Here is a 26,322-nt window from a genome sequence, read left to right as displayed (position 1 = left end):
TAACACATGAGAAGTATTGAGAGAGATGCCATGAGGGACATGAGTCTAGCTCAGTGACCTTCAACCCAGGCAGAGCTCAGTTAGAGAGGAAGAGGACAATCCAAGAGTAAAGCCCAGAGATGAAAGAGAGAAAGCAGACAGGTTACATTCTACATTTATCCTTGACCATGTGACTTAAACCAAATCTGAGATATTCAAACTGACCATTCAGCAGACAACAGGTGCCCCCACTGTACAAGAGGGGTGACAATTAGTAGGTCAGCCAGCATCTCATAGCATTCTTGCTTTTTCTTTTTTTCTTCTTCTTACGTTCTGAACTTTCTTGAATTTTAATTGAGCTCATACTTAAGTGGTATTATTAAAAAAGTTAAATAGTAATTCTTACCATTGAAAATTGTGTTGCAACTCTTGCTTCCACAGGTGCAGTAGACTAGGGGCAGGGGCAGAGGCTGGGGGTCAGGCTGACTCTGCTCCATGGCCTTCTTTGCTGTTTCAGCACCACCCTTTGTGCGGGTCCAGTAGAGGCTTAAGACGACCAAATAAAAAACAAAAGAAAAAAAAACACTTTAATACATAAATCAGAAAGAAACCTTTTCAGTAAATATACTAATAAAAAACACTTGCTACATTAATGTTACCTTTGGAGTTTGAAAACCACAGATGCATTTCAGCACACCTCCAAGCAAGGTTGTTTGGCCACGAAACAGCATCTGACATTTCTCTGTCTGTAAGCATTATAACAAATATAATGCACAATACAAGTGAGTCCCTTAAGAGAGCATAAAGTACTTCATTAAATTCATATATTTATTCATTCATTGATTAATTTCTAGGACACAAGTCACATTTATCTTATATATAATGTTACAACTGGTATCTCTGTTTAGAGGAGAAAGATACAAGAGAGGAACATTTCTCAAAATACCTGCAACATTACATAAATGTCTATAAACAATTATGACACACTCTGGTTTACTCTGTTGTTAGCCATAACATAACACAGCCATCACATTACATCGTTCAAATGAATGGGACCAGGTAAATGTTTGTTCTGAAGCCTGATGTGTTGTTCTCTTATGCAAATACATTAAACAAAGATACTAATAATGTTCGATTATGATTATTATTATTTTTTATTTCTCTATCATGCAAAGGTAACAAACACTCACCCTTTGATAAATCTCGTACCACTTTTTATGTCGAACTACGCGACAATGACCCTGGTCATAGGTCACGAACTTCAGTAATGAACCTTTTTTACCTCTGACACGCCCCCTGAGGATGATGTCATTCTTTCGTACAACTTCGGCACGGTTCGGCAACTTGATTGACACCTGAGTAGAAGAGCTGACCCCTCCACCTAGCGGTGATACGCGGAAACGTGCCGTCGACATCCCCCTGCTCTCTGATTGGCCAAATGTCACGAATGTCAAGAGAATGTTATGAATTGTGCTTTTTGATTGGCTGGAAATGTTAAGGCGCTTCAACGCGATTGGTCCAAATGTCATAGCGCTTCGATGCGATTGGCTGCGCAGTACGACATTGCTCAACATTTCTGAAATATTGTCAGACCATCCTTCGTCAGCTAGCGCTCAGGTCGCAGTCTCCCCTGGAGGAGTGGGTTCGAATCCCACTTCTGACAGATCTATCCTTTGGCTGCAGACAGAGACTTCAGTCTTCTGCTACGTTGAGCCAGCAGGATGTTAACTTTGACAAAACACAGCATTTGGCAAATGCTAGTATTCATTGGGTAGGCGTTGAAGACAAGGATGAGTTTTTAGACACTTTTTGAAAATGGTTAAAGCCTCCGCTGATTGAATTGAGATAGGCAAGCCGATCCACCAGCTGGGAACAGTCCAGGAAAAGGTCCTTGAGAGTGATTTTGTGCCTCTTTGGGATGGCACCACGAGGCGTCGTTCACTTGCAGAACGCAAGCATAGGTCTGAACCAGCGACTTTAGGTATATTGCTGCAGAGCCAGTGGTTATCTTCTAGGCAAACATCAGTATCTTGAATCTGATGCGAACAGCTATTGGTAGCCAGTGCAAAATTATGAAGAGAGGTGTGACGTGGGCTTTCTTTGGCTCGTTGAAGACCACTCTCGCTGCTGCATCCTGGATCAGTTGCAGAGGCTTGATAGTACGTGCCGGAAGACCCGCCAAGGGAGCATAACAGTAGCCCAGTCTGGAGAAAACAAAGAGCTTGGACAAGGAGTTGTGTGGCCTGCTCTGATCGGAAGGGTCTAATCTCCCGAACGTTGTATAAGGCAAATCTGCAGGACCGGGCCAGTGCAGCAATATGGCCTTTGAAACTTCACAAAACCTCAGGACGACCTGGCCATGTGTTACATGAATATGAGAGGGATTCTATTACTGCCTTCATGCAGTGTTAGCCAGCATGAATGAAGAATTTTCACTTCATTGTATATGAAAGGATGGCACGGGTCTACACGCAATGTCGCTGGATGAGATTCAGGGAATTTACCTGGAACCTCACAGTTTTCCACAAAACCTCATTTCACCTGCCCTGAAGAGGAGCTGTGGCATTTTGCCCCCAGGAGACACAGGGAAACCCACACGGAAGGGGACAGAGAACCTCACTCTTTCTTTCTTAGCCACGGGTGTCAAACTCAGTCCCTGGAACGACGAGGCGTCGTTCACATGCAGAACGCAAGCATAGGTCTGAACCAGCGACTTTAGGTATATTGCTGCAGAGCCAGTGGTTATCTTGTAGGCAAACATCAGTATCTTGAATCTGATGCGAACAGCTATTGGTAGCCAGTGCAAAATTATGAAGAAAGGTGTGACGTGGGCTTTCTTTGGCTCGTTTAAGACCACTCTCGCTGCTGCATCCTGGATCAGTTGCAGAGGCTTGATAGTACGTGCCGGAAGACCCGCCAAGGGAGCATAACAGTAGCCCAGTCTGGAGAAAACAAAGAGCTTGGACAAGGAGTTGTGTGGCCTGCTCTGATCGGAAGGGTCTAAACTTCCGAACTTTGTATAAGGCAAATCTGCAGGACCGGGCCAGTGCAGCAATATGGCCATTGAAACTTCACAAAACCTCAGGAGGATGTGGCCATGTGTTACATGAATATGAGAGGGATGCTATTACTGCCTTCATTCAGTGTTAGCCAGCATGAATGCAGTATTTTCACTTCATTGTGTACAAAAGGATGGCACGGGTCTACACGCAATGTCGCTGGATGAGATTCAGGGAATTTACCTCGAACCTCACAGTTTTCCACAAAACATCATTTCACCTTCCCTGAAGAGGAGCTGTGGCCTTTTGCCCCCTTGAGACACAGGGAAACCCACACGGAAGGGGACAGAGAACCTCACTCTTTCTTTCTAATCCACGGGTGTCAAACTCAGTCCTTGGAAGGCCGGAGACCTGCAGAGTTTAGATTCAAGCCTGATTGAACACACCTGATCCAACTAATCATGGCCTTCAGGCTCATTTGAAAACTACATGCCTTGTGTGTTTGAGAAGGGTTGGAACAACACTCTACAGGGCTCGGGCCCTAAAGGAATTTAGTTTGATACCCCTGGTCTAAGCGCTCTCAGTGATCAGAAAAAAAGCACCACTCTGCCCCGTTTGAGGCTCGAACTCACGACCTTCAGATTATGAGACTGACGCACTGCCTAACTGCGCCAACGAGGCTTGTGGGCTAAAGGGCGCCCAAACAGAGAATAAGTAGCTTCTAGATCTGTGCATTCAGGTGTGGCTCCAACAGGCCATCCCTAGCCAACCAAGTGTGTCAGGATGGCCGAGCGGTCTAAGGCGCTGCGTTCAGGTTTGCAGTCTACCCTGGAGCCGTGGGTTCGAATCCCACTTCTGACAGATCTATCCTCTGGCTGCAGACAGAGACTTCAGTCTTCTGCTACGTTGAGCCAGCAGGGCGTTAACTTTGACAAAACACAGCATTTGGCAAATGCTAGTATTCATTGGGTAGGCGTTGAAGACAAGGATGAGTTTTTAGACACTTTTTGAAAATGGTTAAAGCCTCCGCTGCTCGAATTGAGATAGGCAAGCCGATCCACCAGCTGGGAACAGTCCAGGAAAAGGTCCTTGAGAGTGATTTTGTGCCTCTTTGGGATGGCACCACGAGGCGTCATTCACTTGCAGAACGCAAGCATAGGTCTGAACCAGCGACTTTAGGTATATTGCTGCAGAGCCAGTGGTTATCTTGTAGGCAAACATCAGTATCTTGAATCTGATGCGAACAGCTATTGGTAGCCAGTGCAAAATTATGAAGAGAGGTGTGACGTGGGCTTTCTTTGGCTCATTTAAGACCACTCTCGCTGCTTCATCCTGGATCAGTTGCAGAGGCTTGATAGTACGTGCCGGAAGACCCGCCAAGGGAGCATAACAGTAGCCCAGTCTGGAGAAAACAAAGAGCTTGGACAAGGAGTTGTGTGGCCTGCTCTGATCGGAAGGGTCTAATCTTCCGAACTTTGTATAAGGCAAATCTGCAGGACCGGGCCAGTGCAGCAATATGGCCTTTGAAACTTCACAAAACCTCAGGAGGATGTGGCCATGTGTTACATGAATATGAGAGGGATGCTATTACTGCCTTCATTCAGTGTTAGCCAGCATGAATGCAGAATTTTCACTTCATTGTATATAAAAGGATGGCACGGGTCTACACGCAATGTCGCTGGATGAGATTCAGGGAATTTACCTGGAACCTCACAGTTTTCCACAAAACATCATTTCACCTGCCCTGAAGAGGAGCTGTGGCCTTTTGCCCCCAGGAGACACAGGGAAACCCACACGGAAGGGGACAGAGAAACTCACTCTTTCTTTCTAAGCCACGGGTGTCAAACTCAGTCCCTGGAAGGCCGGATACCTGCAGAGTTTAGATTCAAGCCTGATTGAACACACCTGATCCAGCTAATCATGGCCTTCAGGCTCATTTGAAAACTACATGCCTTGTGTGTTTGAGAAGGGTTGGAAGAACACTCTACAGGGCTCGGGCCATAAAAGGAATTTAGTTTGATACCCCTGGTCTAAGCGCTCTCAGTGATCAGAAAAAAGCACCACTCTGCCCCGTGTGAGGCTCGAACTCACGACCTTCAGATTATGAGACTGACGCGCTGCCTAACTGGGCCAACGAGGCTTGTGGGCTAAAGGGAGCCCAAACAGAGAATAAGTAGCTTCTAGATCCGTGCATTCAGGTGTGGCTCCAACAGGCCATCCCTAGCCAACCAAGTGTGTCAGGATGGCCGAGAGGTCTAAGGAGCTGCGTTCAGGTCCCAGTCTCCCCTGGAGGCGTGGGTTCGAATCCCACTTCTGACAGATCTATCCTTTGGCTGCAGACAGAGACTTTAGTCTTCTGCTACGTTGAGCCAGCAGGGCGTTAACTTTGACAAAACACAGCATTTGGCAAATGCTAGTATTCATTGGGCAGGCGTTGAAGACAAGGATGAGTTTTTAGACACTTTTTGAAAATGGTTAAAGCCTCCGCTGATTGAATTGAGATAGGCAAGCCGATCCACCAGCTGGGAACAGTCCAGGAAAAGGTCCTTGAGAGTGATTTTGTGCCTCTTTGGGATGGCACCACGAGGCGTCGTTCACTTGCAGAACGCAAGCATAGGTCTGAACCAGCGACTTTAGGTATATTGCTGCAGAGCCAGTGGTTATCTTGTAGGCAAACATCAGTATCTTGAATCTGATGCGAACAGCTATTGGTAGCCAGTGCAAAATTATGAAGAGAGGTGTGACGTGGGCTTTCTTTGGCTCGTTGAAGACCACTCTCGCTGCTGCATCCTGGATCAGTTGCAGAGGCTTGATAGTACGTGCCGGAAGACCCGCCAAGGGAGCATAACAGTAGCCCAGTCTGGAGAAAACAAAGAGCTTGGACAAGGAGTTGTGTGGCCTGCTCTGATTGGAAGGGTCTAATCTCCCGAACTTTGTATAAGGCAAATCTGCAGGACCGGGCCAGTGCAGCAATATGGCCTTTGAAACTTCACAAAACCTCAGGACGACGTGGCCATGTGTTACATGAATATGAGAAGGATTCTATTACTGCCTTCATGCAGTGTTAGCCAGCATGAATGCAGAATTTTCACTTCATTGTATATGAAAGGATGGCACGGGTCTACACGCAATGTCGCTGGATGAGATTCAGGGAATTTACCTGGAAGCTCACAGTTTTCCACAAAACCTCATTTCACCTGCCCTGAAGAGGAGCTGTGGCATTTTGCCCCCAGGAGACACAGGGAAACCCACACGGAAGGGGACAGAGAACCTCACTCTTTCTTTCTTAGCCACGGGTGTCAAACTCAGTCCCTGGAACGACGAGGCGTCGTTCACTTGCAGAACGCAAGCATAGGTCTGAACCAGCGACTTTAGGTATATTGCTGCAGAGCCAGTGGTTATCTTGTAGGCAAACATCAGTATCTTGAATCTGATGCGAACAGCTATTGGTAGCCAGTGCAAAATTATGAAGAGAGGTGTGACGTGGGCTTTCTTTGGCTCGTTTAAGACCACTCTCGCTGCTGCATCCTGGATCAGTTGCAGAGGCTTGATAGTACGTGCCGGAAGACCCGCCAAGGGAGCATAACAGTAGCCCAGTCTGGAGAAAACAAAGAGCTTGGACAAGGAGTTGTGTGGCCTGCTCTGATCGGAAGGGTCTAATCTCCCGAACGTTGTATAAGGCAAATCTGCAGGACCGGGCCAGTGCAGCAATATGGCCTTTGAAACTTCACAAAACCTCAGGACGACGTGGCCATGAGTTACATGAATATGAGAGGGATTCTATTACTGCCTTCATGCAGTGTTAGCCAGCATGAATGCAGAATTTTCACTTCATTGTATATGAAAGGATGGCACGGGTCTACACACAATGTCGCTGGATGAGATTCAGGGAATTTACCTGGAACCTCACAGTTTTCCACAAAACATCATTTCACCTGCCCTGAAGAGGAGCTGTGGCCTTTTGCCCCCAGGAGACACAGGGAAACCCACACGGAAGGGGACAGAGAACCTCACTCTTTCTTTCTAAGCCACGGGTGTCAAACTCAGTCCCTGGAAGGCCGGAGACCTGCAGAGTTTAGATTCAAGCCTGATTGAACACACCTGATCCAACTAATCATGGCCTTCAGGCTCATTTGAAAACTACATGCCTTGTGTGTTTGAGAAGGGTTGGAACAACACTCTACAGGGCTCGGGCCCTAAAGGAATTTAGTTTGATACCCCTGGTCTAAGCACTCTCAGTGATCAGAAAATAGCACCACTCTGCCCCGTGTGAGGCTCGAACTCAAGACAAGGATGAGTTTTTAGACCCTTTTTGAAAATGGTTAAAGCCTCCGCTGCTCGAATTGAGATGGCAAGCCGATCCACCAGCTGGGAACAGTCCAGGAAAAGGTCCTTGAGAGTGATTTTGTGCCTCTTTGGGATGGCACCACGAGGCGTCATTCACTTGCAGAACGCAAGCATAGGTCTGAACCAGCGACTTTAGGTATATTGCTGCAGAGCCAGTGGTTATCTTGTAGGCAAACATCAGTATCTTGAATCTGATGCGAACAACTATTGGTAGCCAGTGCAAAATTATGAAGAGAGGTGTGACGTGGGCTTTCTTTGGCTCGTTTAAGACCACTCTCGCTGCTTCATCCTGGATCAGTTGCAGAGGCTTGATAGTACGTGCCAGAAGACCCGCCAAGGGAGCATAACAGTAGCCCAGTCTGGAGAAAACAAAGAGCTTGGACAAGGAGTTGTGTGGCCTGCTCTGATCGGAAGGGTCTAATCTTCCGAACTTTGTATAAGGCAAATCTGCAGGACCGGGCCAGTGCAGCAATATGGCCTTTGAAACTTCACAAAACCTCAGGAGGATGTGGCCATGTGTTACATGAGTATGAGAGGGATGCTATTACTGCCTTCATTCAGTGTTAGCCAGCATGAATGCAGAATTTTCACTTCATTGTATATAAAAGGATGGCACGGGTCTACACGCAATGTCGCTGGATGAGATTCAGGGAATTTACCTGGAACCTCACAGTTTTCCACAAAACATCATTTCACCTGCCCTGAAGAGGAGCTGTGGCCTTTTGCCCCCAGGAGACACAGGGAAACCCATACGGAAGGGGACAGAGAACCTCACTCTTTCTTTCTAATCCACGGGTGTCAAACTCAGTCCCTGGAAGGCCGGAGACCTGCAGAGTTTAGATTCAAGCCTGATTGAACACACCTGATCCAACTAATCATGGCCTTCAGGCTCATTTGAAAACTACATGCCTTGTGTGTTTGAGAAGGGTTGGAACAACACTCTACAGGGCTCGGGCCCTAAAGGAATTTAGTTTGATACCCCTGGTCTAAGCGCTCTCAGTGATCAGAAAAAAAAGCACCACTCTGCCCCGTGTGAGGCTCAAACTCACGACCTTCAGATTATGAGACTGACGCGCTGCCTAAGTGCGCCAACGAGGCTTGTTGGATAAAAGGCGCCCAAACAGAGAATAAGTAGCTTCTAGATCCTTGCATTCAGGTGTGCCTTCAACTGGCCTTCCCTAGCCAATCAAGGGTGTCAGGATGGCCGAGCGGTCTAAGGCGCTGCGTTCAGGTCGCAGTCTCCCCTGGAGGCGTGGGTTCGAATCCCACTTCTGACAGATCTATCCTTTGGCTGCAGACAGAGACTTCAGTCTTCTGCTACGTTGAGCCAGCAGGATGTTAACTTTGACAAAACACAGCATTTGGCAAATGCTAGTATTCATTGGGCAGGCGTTGAAGACAAGGATGAGTTTTTAGACACTTTTTGAAAATGGTTAAAGCCTCCGCTGATTGAATTGAGATAGGCAAGCCGATCCACCAGCTGGGAACAGTCCAGGAAAAGGTCCTTGAGAGTGATTTTGTGCCTCTTTGGGATGGCACCACGAGGCGTCGTTCACTTGCAGAACGCAAGCATAGGTCTGAACCAGCGACTTTAGGTATATTGCTGCAGAGCCAGTGGTTATCTTGTAGGCAAACATCAGTATCTTGAATCTGATGCGACCAGCTATTGGTAGCCAGTGCAAAATTATGAAGAAAGGTGTGACGTGGGCTTTCTTTGGCTCGTTTAAGACCACTCTCGCTGCTGCATCCTGGATCAGTTGCAGAGGCTTGATAGTACATGCCGGAAGACCCGCCAAGGGAGCATAACAGTAGCCCAGTCTGGAGAAAACAAAGAGCTTGGACAAGGAGTTGTGTGGCCTGCTCTGATCGGAAGGGTCTAATCTTCCGAACTTTGTATAAGGCAAATCTGCAGGACCGGGCCAGTGCAGCAATATGGCCTTTGAAACTTCACAAAACCTCAGGAGGATGTGGCCATGTGTTACATGAATATGAGAGGGATGCTATTACTGCCTTCATTCAGTGTTAGTCAGCATGAATGCAGAATTTTCACTTCATTGTATATAAAAGGATGGCACGGGTCTACACGCAATGTCGCTGGATGAGATTCAGGGAATTTACCTGGAACCTCACAGTTTTCCACAAAACCTCATTTCACCTGCCCTGAAGATGAGCTGTGGCATTTTGCCCCCAGGAGACACAGGGAAACCCACACGGAAGGGGACAGAGAACCTCACTCTTTCTTTCTTAGCCACGGGTGTCAAACTCAGTCCCTGGAAGGCCGGAGACCTGCAGAGTTTAGATTCAAGCCTGATTGAACACACCTGATCCAACTAATCATGGCCTTCAGGCTCATTTGAAAACTACATGCCTTGTGTGTTTGAGAAGGGTTGGAACAACACTCTACAGGGCTCGGGCCCTAAAGGAATTTAGTTTGATACCCCTGGTCTAAGCGCTCTCAGTGATCAGAAAAAAAGCACCACTCTGCCCCGTGTGAGGCTCGAACTCACGACCTTCAGATTATGAGACTGACGCGCTGCCTAACTGCGCCAACGAGGCTTGTGGGATAAAGGGCGCCCAAACAGAGAATAAGTAGCTTCTAGATCCTTGCATTCAGGTGTGACTCCAACAGGCCATCCCTAACCAATCAAGGGTGTCAGGATGGCCGAGCGGTCTAAGGCGCTGCGTTCAGGTCGCAGTCTCCCCTGGAGGCGTGGGTTCGAATCCCACTTCTGACAGATCTATCCTTTGGCTGCAGACAGAGACTTCAGTCTTCTGCTACGTTGAGCCAGCAGGGCGTTAACTTTGACAAAACACAGCATTTGGCAAATGCTAGTATTCATTGGGCAGGCGTTGAAGACAAGGATGAGTTTTTAGACACTTTTTGAAAATGGTTAAAGCCTCCGCTGATTGAATTGAGATAGGCAAGCCGATCCACCAGCTGGGAACAGTCCAGGAAAAGGTCCTTGAGAGTGATTTTGTGCCTCTTTGGGATGGCACCACGAGGCGTCGTTCACTTGCAGAACGCAAGCATAGGTCTGAACCAGCGACTTTAGGTATATTGCTGCAGAGCCAGTGGTTATCTTCTAGGCAAACATCAGTATCTTGAATCTGATGCGAACAGCTGTTGGTAGCCAGTGCAAAATTATGAAGAGAGGTGTGACGTGGGCTTACTTTGGCTCGTTGAAGACCACTCTCGCTGCTGCATCCTGGATCAGTTGCAGAGGCTTGATAGTACGTGCCGGAAGACCCGCCAAGGGAGCATAACAGTAGCCCAGTCTGGAGAAAACAAAGAGCTTGGACAAGGAGTTGTGTGGCCTGCTCTGATCGGAAGGGTCTAATCTCCCGAACGTTGTATAAGGCAAATCTGCAGGACCGGGCCAGTGCAGCAATATGGCCTTTGAAACTTCACAAAACCTCAGGACGACGTGGCCATGTGTTACATGAATATGAGAGGGATTCTATTACTGCCTTCATGCAGTGTTAGCCAGCACGAATGCAGAATTTTCACTTCATTGTATATGAAAGGATGGCACGGGTCTACACGCAATGTCGCTTGATGAGATTCAGGGAATTTACCTGGAACCTCACAGTTTTCCACAAAACCTCATTTCACCTGCCCTGAAGAGGAGCTGTGGCATTTTGCCCCCAGGAGACACAGGTAAACCCACACGGAAGGGGACAGAGAACCTCACTCTTTCTTTCTTAGCCACGGGTGTCAAACTCAGTCCCTGGAACGACGAGGCGTCGTTCACTTGCAGAACGCAAGCATAGGTCTGAACCAGCGACTTTAGGTATATTGCTGCAGAGCCAGTGGTTATCTTGTAGGCAAACATCAGTATCTTGAATCTGATGCGAACAGCTATTGGTAGCCAGTGCAAAATTATGAAGAAAGGTGTGACGTGGGCTTTCTTTGGCTCGTTTAAGACCACTCTCGCTGCTGCATCCTGGATCAGTTGCAGAGGCTTGATAGTACGTGCCGGAAGACCCGCCAAGGGAGCATAACAGTAGCCCAGTCTGGAGAAAACAAAGAGCTTGGACAAGGAGTTGTGTGGCCTGCTCTGATCGGAAGGGTCTAAACTTCCGAACTTTGTATAAGGCAAATCTGCAGGACCGGGCCAGTGCAGCAATATGGCCATTGAAACTTCACAAAACCTCAGGAGGATGTGGCCATGTGTTACATGAATATGAGAGGGATGCTATTACTGCCTTCATTCAGTGTTAGCCAGCATGAATGCAGTATTTTCACTTCATTGTGTACAAAAGGATGGCACGGGTCTACACGCAATGTCGCTGGATGAGATTCAGGGAATTTATCTCGCACCTCACAGTTTTCCACAAAACATCATTTCACCTTCCCTGAAGAGGAGCTGTGGCCTTTTGCCCCCTTGAGACACAGGGAAACCCACACGGAAGGGGACAGAGAACCTCACTCTTTCTTTCTAATCCACGGGTGTCAAACTCAGTCCTTGGAAGGCCGGAGACCTGCAGAGTTTAGATTCAAGCCTGATTGAACACACCTGATCCAACTAATCATGGCCTTCAGGCTCATTTGAAAACTACATGCCTTGTGTGTTTGAGAAGGGTTGGAACAACACTCTACAGGGCTCGGGCCCTAAAGGAATTTGGTTTGATACCCCTGGTTTAAGCGCTCTCAGTGATCAGAAAAAAAGCACCACTCTGCGCCGTGTGAGGCTCGAACTCACTACCTTCAGATTATGAGACTGACACGCTGCCTAACTGCGCCAACGAGGCTTGTGGGATAAAGGGCGCCCAAACAGAGAATAAGTAGCTTCTAGATCCTTGCATTCAGGTGTGGCTCCAACAGGCCATCCCTAGCCAACCAAGTGTGTCAGGATGGCCGAGCGGTCTAAGGCGCTGCGTTCAGGTTCGCAGTCTACCCTGGAGGCGTGGGTTCGAATCCCACTTCTGACAGATCTATCCTCTGACTGCAGACAGAGACTTCAGTCTTCTGCTACGTTGAGCCAGCAGGGCGTTAACTTTGACAAAACACAGCATTTGGCAAATGCTAGTATTCATTGGGCAGGCGTTGAAGACAAGGATGAGTTTTTAGACACTTTTTGAAAATGGTTAAAGCCTCCGCTGATTGAATTGAGATAGGCAAGCCGATCCACCAGCTGGGAACAGTCCAGGAAAAGGTCCTTGAGAGTGATTTTGTGCCTCTTTGGGATGGCACCACGAGGCGTCGTTCACTTGCAGAACGCAAGCATAGGTCTGAACCAGCGACTTTAGGTATATTGCTGCAGAGCCAGTGGTTATCTTGTAGGCAAACATCAGTATCTTGAATCTGATGCGAACAGCTATTGGTAGCCAGTGCAAAATTATGAAGAGATGTGTGACGTGGGCTTTCTTTGGCTCGTTGAAGACCACTCTCGCTGCTGCATCCTGGATCAGTTGCAGAGGCTTGATAGTACGTGCCGGAAGACCCGCCAAGGGAGCATAACAGTAGCCCAGTCTGGAGAAAACAAAGAGCTTGGACAAGGAGTTGTGTGGCCTGCTCTGATCGGAAGGGTCTAATCTCCCGAACGTTGTATAAGGCAAATCTGCAGGACCGGGCCAATTGCAGCAATATGGCCTTTGAAACTTCACAAAACCTCAGGACGACGTGGCCATGTGTTACATGAATATGAGAAGGATTCTATTACTGCCTTCATGCAGTGTTAGCCAGCATGAATGCAGAATTTTCACTTCATTGTATATGAAAGGATGGCACGGGTCTAAACGCAATGTCGCTGGATGAGATTCAGGGAATTTACCTGGAAGCTCACAGTTTTCCACAAAACCTCATTTCACCTGCCCTGAAGAGGAGCTGTGGCATTTTGCCCCCAGGAGACACAGGGAAACCCACACGGAAGGGGACAGAGAACCTCACTCTTTCTTTCTTAGCCACGGGTGTCAAACTCAGTCCCTGGAACGACGAGGCGTCGTTCACTTGCAGAACGCAAGCATAGGTCTGAACCAGCGACTTTAGGTATATTGCTGCAGAGCCAGTGGTTATCTTGTAGGCAAACATCAGTATCTTGAATCTGATGCGAACAGCTATTGGTAGCCAGTGCAAAATTATGAAGAGAGGTGTGACGTGGGCTTTCTTTGGCTCGTTTAAGACCACTCTCGCTGCTGCATCCTGGATCAGTTGCAGAGGCTTGATAGTACGTGCCGGAAGACCCGCCAAGGGAGCATAACAGTAGCCCAGTCTGGAGAAAACAAAGAGCTTGGACAAGGAGTTGTGTGGCCTGCTCTGATCGGAAGGGTCTAATCTTCCGAACTTTGTATAAGGCAAATCTGCAGGACCGGGCCAGTGCAGCAATATGGCCTTTGAAACTTCACAAAACCTCAGGAGGATGTGGCCATGTGTTACATGAATATGAGAGGGATGCTATTACTGCCTTCATTCAGTGTTAGCCAGCATGAATGCAGAATTTTCACTTCATTGTATATAAAAGGATGGCACGGGTCTACACGCAATGTCGCTGGATGAGATTCAGGGAATTTACCTGGAACCTCACAGTTTTCCACAAAACATCATTTCACCTGCCCTGAAGAGGAGCTGTGGCCTTTTGCCCCCAGGAGACACAGGGAAACCCACACGGAAGGGGACAGAGAAACTCACTCTTTCTTTCTAAGCCACGGGTGTCAAACTCAGTCCCTGGAAGGCCGGATACCTGCAGAGTTTAGATTCAAGCCTGATTGAACACACCTGATCCAGCTAATCATGGCCTTCAGGCTCGTTTGAAAACTACATGCCTTGTGTGTTTGAGAAGGGTTGGAAGAACACTCTACAGGGCGTGGTCCCTAAAGGAATTTAGTTTGATACCCCTGGTCTAAGCGCTCTCAGTGATCAGAAAAAAGCACCACTCTGCCCCGTGTGAGGCTCGAACTCACGACCTTCAGATTATGAGACTGACGCGCTGCCTAACTGCGCCAACGAGGCTTGTGGGCTAAAGGGCGCCCAAACAGAGAATAAGTAGCTTCTAGATCCGTGCATTCAGGTGTGGCTCCAACAGGCCATCCCTAGCCAACCAAGTGTGTCAGGATGGCCGAGCGGTCTAAGGCGCTGCGTTCAGGTCGCAGTCTCCCCTGGAGGCGTGGGTTCGAATCCCACTTCTGACAGATCTATCCTTTGGCTGCAGACAGAGACTTCAGTCTTCTGCTACGTTGAGCCAGCAGGGCGTTAACTTTGACAAAACACAGCATTTGGCAAATGCTAGTATTCATTGGGCTGGCGTTGAAGACAAGGATGAGTTTTTAGACACTTTTTGAAAATGGTTAAAGCCTCCGCTGATTGAATTGAGATAGGCAAGCCGATCCACCAGCTGGGAACAGTCCAGGAAAAGGTCCTTGAGAGTGATTTTGTGCCTCTTTGGGATGGCACCACGAGGCGTCGTTCACTTGCAGAACACAAGCATAGGTCTGAACCAGCGACTTTAGGTATATTGCTGCAGAGCCAGTGGTTATCTTGTAGGCAAACATCAGTATCTTGAATCTGATGCGAACAGCTATTGGTAGCCAGTGCAAAATTATGAAGAGAGGTGTGACGTGGGCTTTCTTTGGCTCGTTGAAGACCACTCTCGCTGCTGCATACTGGATCAGTTGCAGAGGCTTGATAGTACGTGCCGGAAGACCCGCCAAGGGAGCATAACAGTAGCCCAGTCTGGAGAAAACAAAGAGCTTGGACAAGGAGTTGTGTGGCCTGCTCTGATCGGAAGGGTCTAATCTCCCGAACGTTGTATAAGGCAAATCTGCAGGACCGGGCCAGTGCAGCAATATGGCCTTTGAAACTTCACAAAACCTCAGGACGACGTGGCCATGTGTTACATGAATATGAGAGGGATTCTATTACTGCCTTCATGCAGTGTTAGCCAGCATGAATGCAGAATTTTCACTTCATTGTATATGAAAGGATGGCACGGGTCTACACGCAATGTCGCTGGATGAGATTCAGGGAATTTACCTGGAACCTCACAGTTTTCCACAAAACATCATTTCACCTGCCCTGAAGAGGAGCTGTGGCCTTTTGCCCCCAGGAGACACAGGGAAACCCACACGGAAGGGGACAGAGAACCGCACTCTTTCTTTCTAAGCCACGGGTGTCAAACTCAGTCCCTGGAAGGCCGGAGACCTGCAGAGTTTAGATTCAAGCCTGATTGAACACACCTGATCCAACTAATCATGGCCTTCAGGCTCATTTGAAAACTACATGCCTTGTGTGTTTGAGAAGGGTTGGAACAACACTCTACAGGGCTCGGGCCCTAAAGGAATTTAGTTTGATACCCCTGGTCTAAGCGCTCTCAGTGATCAGAAAAAAAGCACCACTCTGCCCCCTGTGAGGCTCGAACTCACTACTTTCAGATTATGAGACTGACGCGCTGCCTAACTGCGCCAACGAGGCTTGTGGGATAAAGGGCGCCCAAACAGAGAATAAGTAGCTTCTAGATCCTTGCATTCAGGTGTGGCTCCAACAGGCAATCCCTAGCCAATCAAGGGTGTCAGGATGGCCGAGCGGTCTAAGGCGCTGCGTTCAGGTCGCAGTCTCCCCTGGAGGCGTGGGTTCGAATCCCACTTCTGACAGATCTATCCTTTGGCTGCAGACAGAGACTTCAGTCTTCTGCTACGTTGAGCCAGCAGGATGTTAACTTTGACAAAACACAGCATTTGGCAAATGCTAGTATTCATTGGGTAGGCGTTGAAGACAAGGATGAGTTTTTAGACACTTTTTGAAAGTGGTTAAATCCTCCGCTGATTGAATTGAGATAGGCAAGCCGATCCACCAGCTGGGAACAGTCCAGGAAAAGGTCCTTGAGAGTGATTTTGTGCCTCTTTGGGATGGCACCACGAGGCGTCGTTCACTTGCAGAACGCAAGCATAGGTCTGAACCAGCGACTTTAGGTATATTGCTGCAGAGCCAGTGGTTATCTTGTAGGCAAACATCAGTATCTTGAATCTGATGCGAACAGCTATTGGTAGCCAGTGCAAAATTATGAAGAGAGGTGTGACGTGGGCTTTCTTTGGCTCGTTTAAGACCACTCTCGCTGCTGCATCCTGGATCAGTTGCAGAGGCTTGATAGTACGTGCCGGAAGACCCGCCAAGGGAGCATAACAGTAGCCCAGTCTGGAGAAAACAAAGAGCTTGGACAAGGAGTTGTGTGGCCTGCTCTGATCGGAAGGGTCTAATCTTCCGAACTTTGTATAAGGCAAATCTGCAGGACCGGGCCAGTGCAGCAATATGGCCTTTGAAACTTCACAAAACCTCAGGAGGATGTGGCCATGTGTTACATGAATATGAGAGGGATGCTATTACTGCCTTCATTCAGTGTTAGCCAGCATGAATGCAGAATTTTCACTTCATTGTATATAAAAGGATGGCACGGGTCTACACGCAATGTCGCTGGTTGAGATTCAGGGAATTTACCTGGAACCTCACAGTTTTCCACAAAACATCATTTCACCTGCCCTGAGGAGGAGCTGTGGCCTTTTGCCCCCAGGAGACACAGGGAAACCCACACGGAAGGGGACAGAGAACCTCACTCTTTCTTTCTAAGCCACGGGTGTCAAACTCAGTCCCTGGAAGGCCGGAGACCTGCAGAGTTTAGATTCAAGCCTGATTGAACACACCTGATCCAACTAATCATGGCCTTCAGGCTCATTTGAAAACTACATGCCTTGTGTGTTTGAGAAGGGTTGGAAGAACACTCTACAGGGCTCGGGCCCTAAAGGAATTTAGTTTGATACCCCTGGTCTAAGCGCTCTCAGTGATCAGAAAAAAAGCACCACTCTGCCCCGTTTGAGGCTCGAACTCACGACCTTCAGATTATGAGACTGACGCACTGCCTAACTGCGCCAACGAGGCTTGTGGGCTAAAGGGCGCCCAAACAGAGAATAAGTAGCTTCTAGATCTGTGCATTCAGGTGTGGCTCCAACAGGCCATCCCTAGCCAACCAAGTGTGTCAGGATGGCCGAGCGGTCTAAGGCGCTGCATTCAGGTTCGCAGTCTACCCTGGAGGCGTGGGTTCGAATCCCACTTCTGACAGATCTATCCTCTGGCTGCAGACAGAGACTTCAGTCTTCTGCTACGTTGAGCCAGCAGGGCGTTAACTTTGACAAAACACAGCATTTGGCAAATGCTAGTATTCATTGGGTAGGCGTTGAAGACAAGGATGAGTTTTTAGACACTTTTTGAAAATGGTTAAAGCCTCCGCTGCTCGAATTGAGATAGGCAAGCCGATCCACCAGCTGGGAACAGTCCAGGAAAAGGTCCTTGAGAGTGATTTTGTGCCTCTTTGGGATGGCACCACGAGGCGTCATTCACTTGCAGAACGCAAGCATAGGTCTGAACCAGCGACTTTAGGTATATTGCTGCAGAGCCAGTGGTTATCTTGTAGGCAAACATCAGTATCTTGAATCTGATGCGAACAGCTATTGGTAGCCAGTGCAAAATTATGAAGAGAGGTGTGACGTGGGCTTTCTTTGGCTCATTTAAGACCACTCTCGCTGCTTCATCCTGGATCAGTTGCAGAGGCTTGATAGTACGTGCCGGAAGACCCGCCAAGGGAGCATAACAGTAGCCCAGTCTGGAGAAAACAAAGAGCTTGGACAAGGAGTTGTGTGGCCTGCTCTGATCGGAAGGGTCTAATCTTCCGAACTTTGTATAAGGCAAATCTGCAGGACCGGGCCAGTGCAGCAATATGGCCTTTGAAACTTCACAAAATCTCAGGAGGATGTGGCCATGTGTTACATGAATATGAGAGGGATGCTATTACTGCCTTCATTCAGTGTTAGCCAGCATGAATGCAGAATTTTCACTTCATTGTATATAAAAGGATGGCACGGGTCTACACGCAATGTCGCTGGATGAGATTCAGGGAATTTACCTGGAACCTCACAGTTTTCCACAAAACATCATTTCACCTGCCCTGAAGAGGAGCTGTGGCCTTTTGCCCCCAGGAGACACAGGGAAACCCACACGGAAGGGGACAGAGAACCTCACTCTTTCTTTCTAAGCCACGGGTGTCAAACTCAGTCCCTGGAAGGCCGGATACCTGCAGAGTTTAGATTCAAGCCTGATTGAACACACCTGATCCAACTAATCATGGCCTTCAGGCTCATTTGAAAACTACATGCCTTGTGTGTTTGAGAAGGGTTGGAAGAACACTCTACAGGGCTCGGGCCCTAAAGGAATTTAGTTTGATACCCCTGGTCTAAGCGCTCTCAGTGATCAGAAAAAAAGCACCACTCTGCCCCGTTTGAGGCTCGAACTCACGACCTTCAGATTATGAGACTGACGCACTGCCTAACTGCGCCAACGAGGCTTGTGGGATAAAGGGCGCCCAAACAGAGAATAAGTAGCTTCTAGATCCTTGCATTCAGGTGTGGCTCCAACAGGCCATCCCTAGCCAATCAAGGGTGTCAGGATGGCCGAGCGGTCTAAGGCGCTGCGTTCAGGTCGCAGTCTCCCCTGGAGGCGTGGGTTCGAATCCCACTTCTGACAGATCTATCCTTTGGCTGCAGACAGAGACTTCAGTCTTCTGCTACGTTGAGCCAGCAGGATGTTAACTTTGACAAAACACAGCATTTTGGCAAATGCTAGTATTCATTGGGCAGCCGTTGAAGACAAGGATGAGTTTTTAGACACTTTTTGAAAATGGTTAAAGCCTCCGCTGTTTGAGTTGAGATAGGCAAGCCGATCCACCAGCTGGGAACAGTCCAAGAAAAGGTCCTTGAGAGTGATTTTGTGCCTCTTTGGGATGGCACCACGAGGCGTCGTTCACTTGCAGAACGCAAGCATAGGTCTGAACCAGCGACTTTAGTTATATTGCTGCAGAGCCAGTGGTTATCTTGTAGGCAAACATCAGTATCTTGAATCTGATGCGAACAGCTATTGGTAGCCAGTGCAAAATTATGAAGAGAGGTGTGACGTGGGCTTTCTTTGGCTCGTTTAAGACCACTCTCGCTGCTGCATCCTGGATCAGTTGCAGAGGCTTGATAGTACGTGCCGGAAGACCCGCCAAGGGAGCATAACAGTAGCCCAGTCTGGAGAAAACAAAGAGCTTGGACAAGGAGTTGTGTGGCCTGCTCTGATCGGAAGGGTCTAATCTCCCGAACGTTGTATAAGGCAAATCTGCAGGACCGGGCCAGTGCAGCAATATGGCCTTTGAAACTTCACAAAACCTCAGGACGACGTGGCCATGTGTTACATGAATATGAGAGGGATTCTATTACTGCCTTCATGCAGTGTTAGCCAGCATGAATGCAGAATTTTCACTTCATTGTATATGAAAGGATGGCACGGGTCTACACGCAATGTCGCTGGATGAGATTCAGGGAATTTACCTGGAACCTCACAGTTTTCCACAAAACCTCATTTCACCTGCCCTGAAGAGGAGCTGTGGCATTTTGCCCCCAGGAGACACAGGGAAACCCACACGGAAGGGGACAGAGAACCTCACTCTTTCTTTCTTAGCCACGGGTGTCAAACTCAGTCCCTTGCAGAACGCAAGCATAGGTCTGAACCAGCGACTTTAGGTATATTGCTGCAGAGCCAGTGGTTATCTTGTAGGCAAACATCAGTATCTTGAATCTGATGCGAACAGCTATTGGTAGCCAGTGCAAAATTATGAAGAGAGGTGTGACGTGGGCTTTCTTTGGCTCGTTTAAGACCACTCTCGCTGCTGCATCCTGGATCAGTTGCAGAGGCTTGATAGTACGTGCCGGAAGACCCGCCAAGGGAGCATAACAGTAGCCCAGTCTGGAGAAAACAAAGAGCTTGGACAAGGAGTTGTGTGGCCTGCTCTGATCGGAAGGGTCTAATCTTCCGAACTTTGTATAAGGCAAATCTGCAGGACCGGGCCAGTGCAGCAATATGGCCTTTGAAACTTCACAAAACCTCAGGAGGATGTGGCCATGTGTTACATGAATATGAGAGGGATGCTATTACTGCCTTCATTCAGTGTTAGCCAGCATGAATGCAGAATTTTCACTTCATTGTATATAAAAGGATGGCACGGGTCTACACGCAATGTCGCTGGATGAGATTCAGGGAATTTACCTGGAACCTCACAGTTTTCCACAAAACATCATTTCACCTGCCCTGAAGAGGAGCTGTGGCCTTTTGCCCCCAGGAGACACAGGGAAACCCACACGGAAGGGGACAGAGAAACTCACTCTTTCTTTCTAAGCCACGGGTGTCAAACTCAGTCCCTGGAAGGCCGGATACCTGCAGAGTTTAGATTCAAACCTGATTGAACACACCTGATCCAGCTAATCATGGCCTTCAGGCTCGTTTGAAAACTACATGCCTTGTGTGTTTGAGAAGGGTTGGAAGAACACTCTACAGGGCGTGGTCCCTAAAGGAATTTAGTTTGATACCCCTGGTCTAAGCGCTCTCAGTGATCAGAAAAAAGCACCACTCTGCCCCGTGTGAGGCTCGAACTCACGACCTTCAGATTATGAGACTGACGCGCTGCCTAACTGCGCCAACGAGGCTTGTGGGCTAAAGGGCGCCCAAACAGAGAATAAGTAGCTTCTAGATCCGTGCATTCATGTGTGACTCCAACAGGCCATCCCTAGCCAACCAAGTGTGTCAGGATGGCCGAGCGGACAGAGAAACTCACTCTTTCTTTCTAAGCCACGGGTGTCAAACTCAGTCCCTGGAAGGCCGGATACCTGCAGAGTTTAGATTCAAGCCTGATTGAACACACCTGATCCAGCTAATCATGGCCTTCAGGCTCGTTTGAAAACTACATGCCTTGTGTGTTTGAGAAGGGTTGGAAGAACACTCTACAGGGCGTGGTCCCTAAAGGAATTTAGTTTGATACCCCTGGTCTAAGCGCTCTCAGTGATCAGAAAAAAGCACCACTCTGCCCCGTGTGAGGCTCGAACTCACGACCTTCAGATTATGAGACTGACGCGCTGCCTAACTGCGCCAACGAGGCTTGTGGGCTAAAGGGCGCCCAAACAGAGAATAAGTAGCTTCTAGATCCGTGCATTCAGGTGTGGCTCCAACAGGCCATCCCTAGCCAACCAAGTGTGTCAGGATGGCCGAGCGGTTCAGGTCGCAGTCTCCCCTGGAGGCGTGGGTTCGAATCCCACTTCTGACAGATCTATCCTTTGGCTGCAGACAGAGACTTCAGTCTTCTGCTACGTTGAGCCAGCAGGGCGTTAACTTTGACAAAACACAGCATTTGGCAAATGCTAGTATTCATTGGGCTGGCGTTGAAGACAAGGATGAGTTTTTAGACACTTTTTGAAAATGGTTAAAGCCTCCGCTGATTGAATTGAGATAGGCAAGCCGATCCACCAGCTGGGAACAGTCCAGGAAAAGGTCCTTGAGAGTGATTTTGTGCCTCTTTGGGATGGCACCACGAGGTGTCGTTCACTTGCAGAACACAAGCATAGGTCTGAACCAGCGACTTTAGGTATATTGCTGCAGAGCCAGTGGTTATCTTGTAGGCAAACATCAGTATCTTGATTCTGATGCGAACAGCTATTGGTAGCCAGTGCAAAATTATGAAGAGAGGTGTGACGTGGGCTTTCTTTGGCTCGTTGAAGACCACTCTCGCTGCTGCATACTGGATCAGTTGCAGAGGCTTGATAGTACGTGCCGGAAGACCCGCCAAGGGAGCATAACAGTAGCCCAGTCTGGAGAAAACAAAGAGCTTGGACAAGGAGTTGTGTGGCCTGCTCTGATCGGAAGGGTCTAATCTCCCGAACGTTGTATAAGGCAAATCTGCAGGACCGGGCCAGTGCAGCAATATGGCCTTTGAAACTTCACAAAACCTCAGGACGACGTGGCCATGTGTTACATGAATATGAGAGGGATTCTATTACTGCCTTCATGCAGTGTTAGCCAGCATGAATGCAGAATTTTCACTTCATTGTATATAAAAGGATGGCACGGGTCTACACGCAATGTCGCTGGATGAGATTCAGGGAATTTACCTGGAACCTCACAGTTTTCCACAAAACATCATTTCACCTGCCCTGAAGAGGAGCTGTGGCCTTTTGCCCCCAGGAGACACAGGGAAACCCACACGGAAGGGGACAGAGAACCTCACTCTTTCTTTCTAAGCCACGGGTGTCAAACTCAGTCCCTGGAAGGCCGGAGACCTGCAGAGTTTAGATTCAAGCCTGATTGAACACACCTGATCCAACTAATCATGGCCTTCAGGCTCATTTGAAAACTACATGCCTTGTGTGTTTGAGAAGGGTTGGAACAACACTCTACAGGGCTCGGGCCCTAAAGGAATTTAGTTTGATACCCCTGGTCTAAGCACTCTCAGTGATCAGAAAATAGCACCACTCTGCCCCGTGTGAGGCTCGAACTCAAGACAAGGATGAGTTTTTAGACACTTTTTGAAAATGGTTAAAGCCTCCGCTGCTCGAATTGAGATGGCAAGCCGATCCACCAGCTGGGAACAGTCCAGGAAAAGGTCCTTGAGAGTGATTTTGTGCCTCTTTGGGATGGCACCACGAGGCGTCGTTCACTTGCAGAACGCAAGCATAGGTCTGAACCAGCGACTTTAGGCATATTGCTGCAGAGCCAGTGGTTATCTTGTAGGCAAACATCAGTATCTTGAATCTGATGCGAACAACTATTGGTAGCCAGTGCAAAATTATGAAGAGAGGTGTGACGTGGGCTTTCTTTGGCTCGTTTAAGACCACTCTCGCTGCTTCATCCTGGATCAGTTGCAGAGGCTTGATAGTACGTGCCGGAAGACCCGCCAAGGGAGCATAACAGTAGCCCAGTCTGGAGAAAACAAAGAGCTTGGACAAGGAGTTGTGTGGCCTGCTCTGATCGGAAGGGTCTAATCTTCCGAACTTTGTATAAGGCAAATCTGCAGGACCGGGCCAGTGCAGCAATATGGCCTTTGAAACTTCACAAAACCTCAGGAGGATGTGGCCATGTGTTACATGAATATGAGAGGGATGCTATTACTGCCTTCATTCAGTGTTAGCCAGCATGAATGCAGAATTTTCACTTCATTGTATATAAAAGGATGGCACGGGTCTACACGCAATGTCGCTGGATGAGATTCAGGGAATTTACCTGGAACCTCACAGTTTTCCACAAAACATCATTTCACCTGCCCTGAAGAGGAGCTGTGGCCTTTTGCCCCCAGGAGACACAGGGAAACCCACACGGAAGGGGACAGAGAAACTCACTCTTTCTTTCTAAGCCACGGGTGTCAAACTCAGTCCCTGGAAGGCCGGATACCTGCAGAGTTTAGATTCAAGCCTGATTGAACACACCTGATCCAGCTAATCATGGCCTTCAGGCTCGTTTGAAAACTACATGCCTTGTGTGTTTGAGAAGGGTTGGAAGAACACTCTACAGGGCGTGGTCCCTAAAGGAATTTAGTTTGATACCCCTGGTCTAAGCGCTCTCAGTGATCAGAAAAAAGCACCACTCTGCCCCGTGTGAGGCTCGAACTCACGACCTTCAGATTATGAGACTGACGCGCTGCCTAACTGCGCCAACGAGGCTTGTGGGCTAAAGGGCGCCCAAACAGAGAATAAGTAGCTTCTAGATCCGTGCATTCATGTGTGGCTCCAACAGGCCATCCCTAGCCAACCAAGTGTGTCAGGATGGCCGAGCGGACAGAGAAACTCACTCTTTCTTTCTAAGCCACGGGTGTCAAACTCAGTCCCTGGAAGGCCGGATACCTGCAGAGTTTAGATTCAAGCCTGATTGAACACACCTGATCCAGCTAATCATGGCCTTCAGGCTCGTTTGAAAACTACATGCCTTGTGTGTTTGAGAAGGGTTGGAAGAACACTCTACAGGGCGTTGTCCCTAAAGGAATTTAGTTTGATACCCCTGGTCTAAGCGCTCTCAGTGATCAGAAAAAAGCACCACTCTGCCCCGTGTGAGGCTCGAACTCACGACCTTCAGATTATGAGACTGACGCGCTGCCTAACTGCGCCAACGAGGCTTGTGGGCTAAAGGGCGCCCAAACAGAGAATAAGTAGCTTCTAGATCCGTGCATTCAGGTGTGGCTCCAACAGGCCATCCCTAGCCAACCAAGTGTGTCAGGATGGCCGAGCGGTTCAGGTCGCAGTCTCCCCTGGAGGCGTGGGTTCGAATCCCACTTCTGACAGATCTATCCTTTGGCTGCAGACAGAGACTTCAGTCTTCTGCTACGTTGAGCCAGCAGGGCGTTAACTTTGACAAAACACAGCATTTGGCAAATGCTAGTATTCATTGGGCTGGCGTTGAAGACAAGGATGAGTTTTTAGACACTTTTTGAAAATGGTTAAAGCCTCCGCTGATTGAATTGAGATAGGCAAGCCGATCCACCAGCTGGGAACAGTCCAGGAAAAGGTCCTTGAGAGTGATTTTGTGCCTCTTTGGGATGGCACCACGAGGCGTCGTTCACTTGCAGAACACAAGCATAGGTCTGAACCAGCGACTTTAGGTATATTGCTGCAGAGCCAGTGGTTATCTTGTAGGCAAACATCAGTATCTTGAATCTGATGCGAACAGCTATTGGTAGCCAGTGCAAAATTATGAAGAGAGGTGTGACGTGGGCTTTCTTTGGCTCGTTGAAGACCACTCTCGCTGCTGCATACTGGATCAGTTGCAGAGGCTTGATAGTACGTGCCGGAAGACCCGCCAAGGGAGCATAACAGTAGCCCAGTCTGGAGAAAACAAAGAGCTTGGACAAGGAGTTGTGTGGCCTGCTCTGATCGGAAGGGTCTAATCTCCCGAACGTTGTATAAGGCAAATCTGCAGGACCGGGCCAGTGCAGCAATATGGCCTTTGAAACTTCACAAAACCTCAGGACGACGTGGCCATGTGTTACATGAATATGAGAGGGATTCTATTACTGCCTTCATGCAGTGTTAGCCAGCATGAATGCAGAATTTTCACTTCATTGTATATGAAAGGATGGCACGGGTCTACACGCAATGTCGCTGGATGAGATTCAGGGAATTTACCTGGAACCTCACAGTTTTCCACAAAACATCATTTCACCTGCCCTGAAGAGGAGCTGTGGCCTTTTGCCCCCAGGAGACACAGGGAAACCCACACGGAAGGGGACAGAGAACCTCACTCTTTCTTTCTAATCCACGGGTGTCAAACTCAGTCCCTGGAAGGCCGGAGACCTGCAGAGTTTAGATTCAAGCCTGATTGAACACACCTGATCCAACTAATCATGGCCTTCAGGCTCATTTGAAAACTACATGCCTTGTGTGTTTGAGAAGGGTTGGAACAACACTCTACAGGGCTCGGGCCCTAAAGGAATTTAGTTTGATACCCCTGGTCTAAGCGCTCTCAGTGATCAGAAAAAAAGCACCACTCTGCCCCGTGTGAGGCTCAAACTCACGACCTTCAGATTATGAGACTGACGCACTGCCTAACTGCGCCAACGAGGCTTGTTGGATAAAAGGCGCCCAAACAGAGAATAAGTAGCTTCTAGATCCTTGCATTCAGGTGTGCCTTCAACTGGCCATCCCTAGCCAATCAAGGGTGTCAGGATGGCCGAGCGGTCTAAGGCGCTGCGTTCAGGTCGCAGTCTCCCCTGGAGGCGTGGGTTCGAATCCCACTTCTGACAGATCTATCCTTTGGCTGCAGACAGAGACTTCAGTCTTCTGCTACGTTGAGCCAGCAGGATGTTAACTTTGACAAAACACAGCATTTGGCAAATGCTAGTATTCATTGGGCAGGCGTTGAAGACAAGGATGAGTTTTTAGACACTTTTTGAAAATGGTTAAAGCCTCCGCTGATTGAATTGAGATAGGCAAGCCGATCCACCAGCTGGGAACAGTCCAGGAAAAGGTCCTTGAGAGTGATTTTGTGCCTCTTTGGGATGGCACCACGAGGCGTCGTTCACTTGCAGAACGCAAGCATAGGTCTGAACCAGCGACTTTAGGTATATTGCTGCAGAGCCAGTGGTTATCTTGTAGGCAAACATCAGTATCTTGAATCTGATGCGAACAGCTATTGGTAGCCAGTGCAAAATTATGAAGAAAGGTGTGACGT

At 48.5% G+C, this 26,322-nt stretch overlaps 18 non-coding genes across 18 annotated transcripts; 9 read left to right on the top strand and 9 right to left on the bottom strand.

Annotated features, from left to right (window-relative positions):
- Window positions 1–3,755: 3,755 nt before the first annotated feature.
- trnaa-ugc (transfer RNA alanine (anticodon UGC)) lies at window positions 3,756–3,839 on the top strand. The gene is given in 2 exon segments: window positions 3,756–3,799; window positions 3,805–3,839. It is a non-coding gene; the product is annotated as a tRNA-Ala (tRNA).
- A 1,205-nt stretch (window positions 3,840–5,044) lies between these two features.
- trnam-cau (transfer RNA methionine (anticodon CAU)) lies at window positions 5,045–5,118 on the bottom strand. Its single transcript has one exon. It is a non-coding gene; the product is annotated as a tRNA-Met (tRNA).
- Window positions 5,119–8,349: 3,231 nt separating this feature from the next.
- trnam-cau (transfer RNA methionine (anticodon CAU)) lies at window positions 8,350–8,423 on the bottom strand. The gene has a single exon. It is a non-coding gene; the product is annotated as a tRNA-Met (tRNA).
- Window positions 8,424–8,519: 96 nt separating this feature from the next.
- Window positions 8,520–8,602, top strand: trnal-cag (transfer RNA leucine (anticodon CAG)). Its single transcript has one exon. It is a non-coding gene; the product is annotated as a tRNA-Leu (tRNA).
- Window positions 8,603–9,807: 1,205 nt separating this feature from the next.
- On the bottom strand, window positions 9,808–9,881 carry trnam-cau (transfer RNA methionine (anticodon CAU)). The gene has a single exon. It is a non-coding gene; the product is annotated as a tRNA-Met (tRNA).
- Window positions 9,882–9,977: 96 nt separating this feature from the next.
- Window positions 9,978–10,060, top strand: trnal-cag (transfer RNA leucine (anticodon CAG)). Its single transcript has one exon. It is a non-coding gene; the product is annotated as a tRNA-Leu (tRNA).
- Window positions 10,061–12,173: 2,113 nt separating this feature from the next.
- trnaa-cgc (transfer RNA alanine (anticodon CGC)) lies at window positions 12,174–12,257 on the top strand. Its single transcript is given in 2 exon segments — window positions 12,174–12,217; window positions 12,223–12,257. It is a non-coding gene; the product is annotated as a tRNA-Ala (tRNA).
- Window positions 12,258–14,200: 1,943 nt separating this feature from the next.
- On the bottom strand, window positions 14,201–14,274 carry trnam-cau (transfer RNA methionine (anticodon CAU)). Its single transcript has one exon. It is a non-coding gene; the product is annotated as a tRNA-Met (tRNA).
- A 96-nt stretch (window positions 14,275–14,370) lies between these two features.
- trnal-cag (transfer RNA leucine (anticodon CAG)) lies at window positions 14,371–14,453 on the top strand. The gene has a single exon. It is a non-coding gene; the product is annotated as a tRNA-Leu (tRNA).
- Window positions 14,454–15,828: 1,375 nt separating this feature from the next.
- Window positions 15,829–15,911, top strand: trnal-cag (transfer RNA leucine (anticodon CAG)). The gene has a single exon. It is a non-coding gene; the product is annotated as a tRNA-Leu (tRNA).
- Window positions 15,912–17,286: 1,375 nt separating this feature from the next.
- trnaa-cgc (transfer RNA alanine (anticodon CGC)) lies at window positions 17,287–17,370 on the top strand. The gene is given in 2 exon segments: window positions 17,287–17,330; window positions 17,336–17,370. It is a non-coding gene; the product is annotated as a tRNA-Ala (tRNA).
- Window positions 17,371–18,745: 1,375 nt separating this feature from the next.
- trnal-cag (transfer RNA leucine (anticodon CAG)) lies at window positions 18,746–18,828 on the top strand. The gene has a single exon. It is a non-coding gene; the product is annotated as a tRNA-Leu (tRNA).
- Window positions 18,829–20,748: 1,920 nt separating this feature from the next.
- Window positions 20,749–20,822, bottom strand: trnam-cau (transfer RNA methionine (anticodon CAU)). The gene has a single exon. It is a non-coding gene; the product is annotated as a tRNA-Met (tRNA).
- Window positions 20,823–21,197: 375 nt separating this feature from the next.
- On the bottom strand, window positions 21,198–21,271 carry trnam-cau (transfer RNA methionine (anticodon CAU)). Its single transcript has one exon. It is a non-coding gene; the product is annotated as a tRNA-Met (tRNA).
- A 2,477-nt stretch (window positions 21,272–23,748) lies between these two features.
- Window positions 23,749–23,822, bottom strand: trnam-cau (transfer RNA methionine (anticodon CAU)). The gene has a single exon. It is a non-coding gene; the product is annotated as a tRNA-Met (tRNA).
- Window positions 23,823–24,197: 375 nt separating this feature from the next.
- trnam-cau (transfer RNA methionine (anticodon CAU)) lies at window positions 24,198–24,271 on the bottom strand. Its single transcript has one exon. It is a non-coding gene; the product is annotated as a tRNA-Met (tRNA).
- A 1,370-nt stretch (window positions 24,272–25,641) lies between these two features.
- On the bottom strand, window positions 25,642–25,715 carry trnam-cau (transfer RNA methionine (anticodon CAU)). The gene has a single exon. It is a non-coding gene; the product is annotated as a tRNA-Met (tRNA).
- A 96-nt stretch (window positions 25,716–25,811) lies between these two features.
- trnal-cag (transfer RNA leucine (anticodon CAG)) lies at window positions 25,812–25,894 on the top strand. The gene has a single exon. It is a non-coding gene; the product is annotated as a tRNA-Leu (tRNA).
- The last annotated feature ends 428 nt before the right edge of the window (window positions 25,895–26,322 follow it).

Source organism: Carassius carassius, chromosome 22, assembly GCF_963082965.1.
Source record: "Carassius carassius chromosome 22, fCarCar2.1, whole genome shotgun sequence".
Lineage (NCBI taxonomy): Eukaryota > Metazoa > Chordata > Actinopteri > Cypriniformes > Cyprinidae > Carassius > Carassius carassius.
This window is presented reverse-complemented; position numbering and strand designations above follow the sequence as displayed.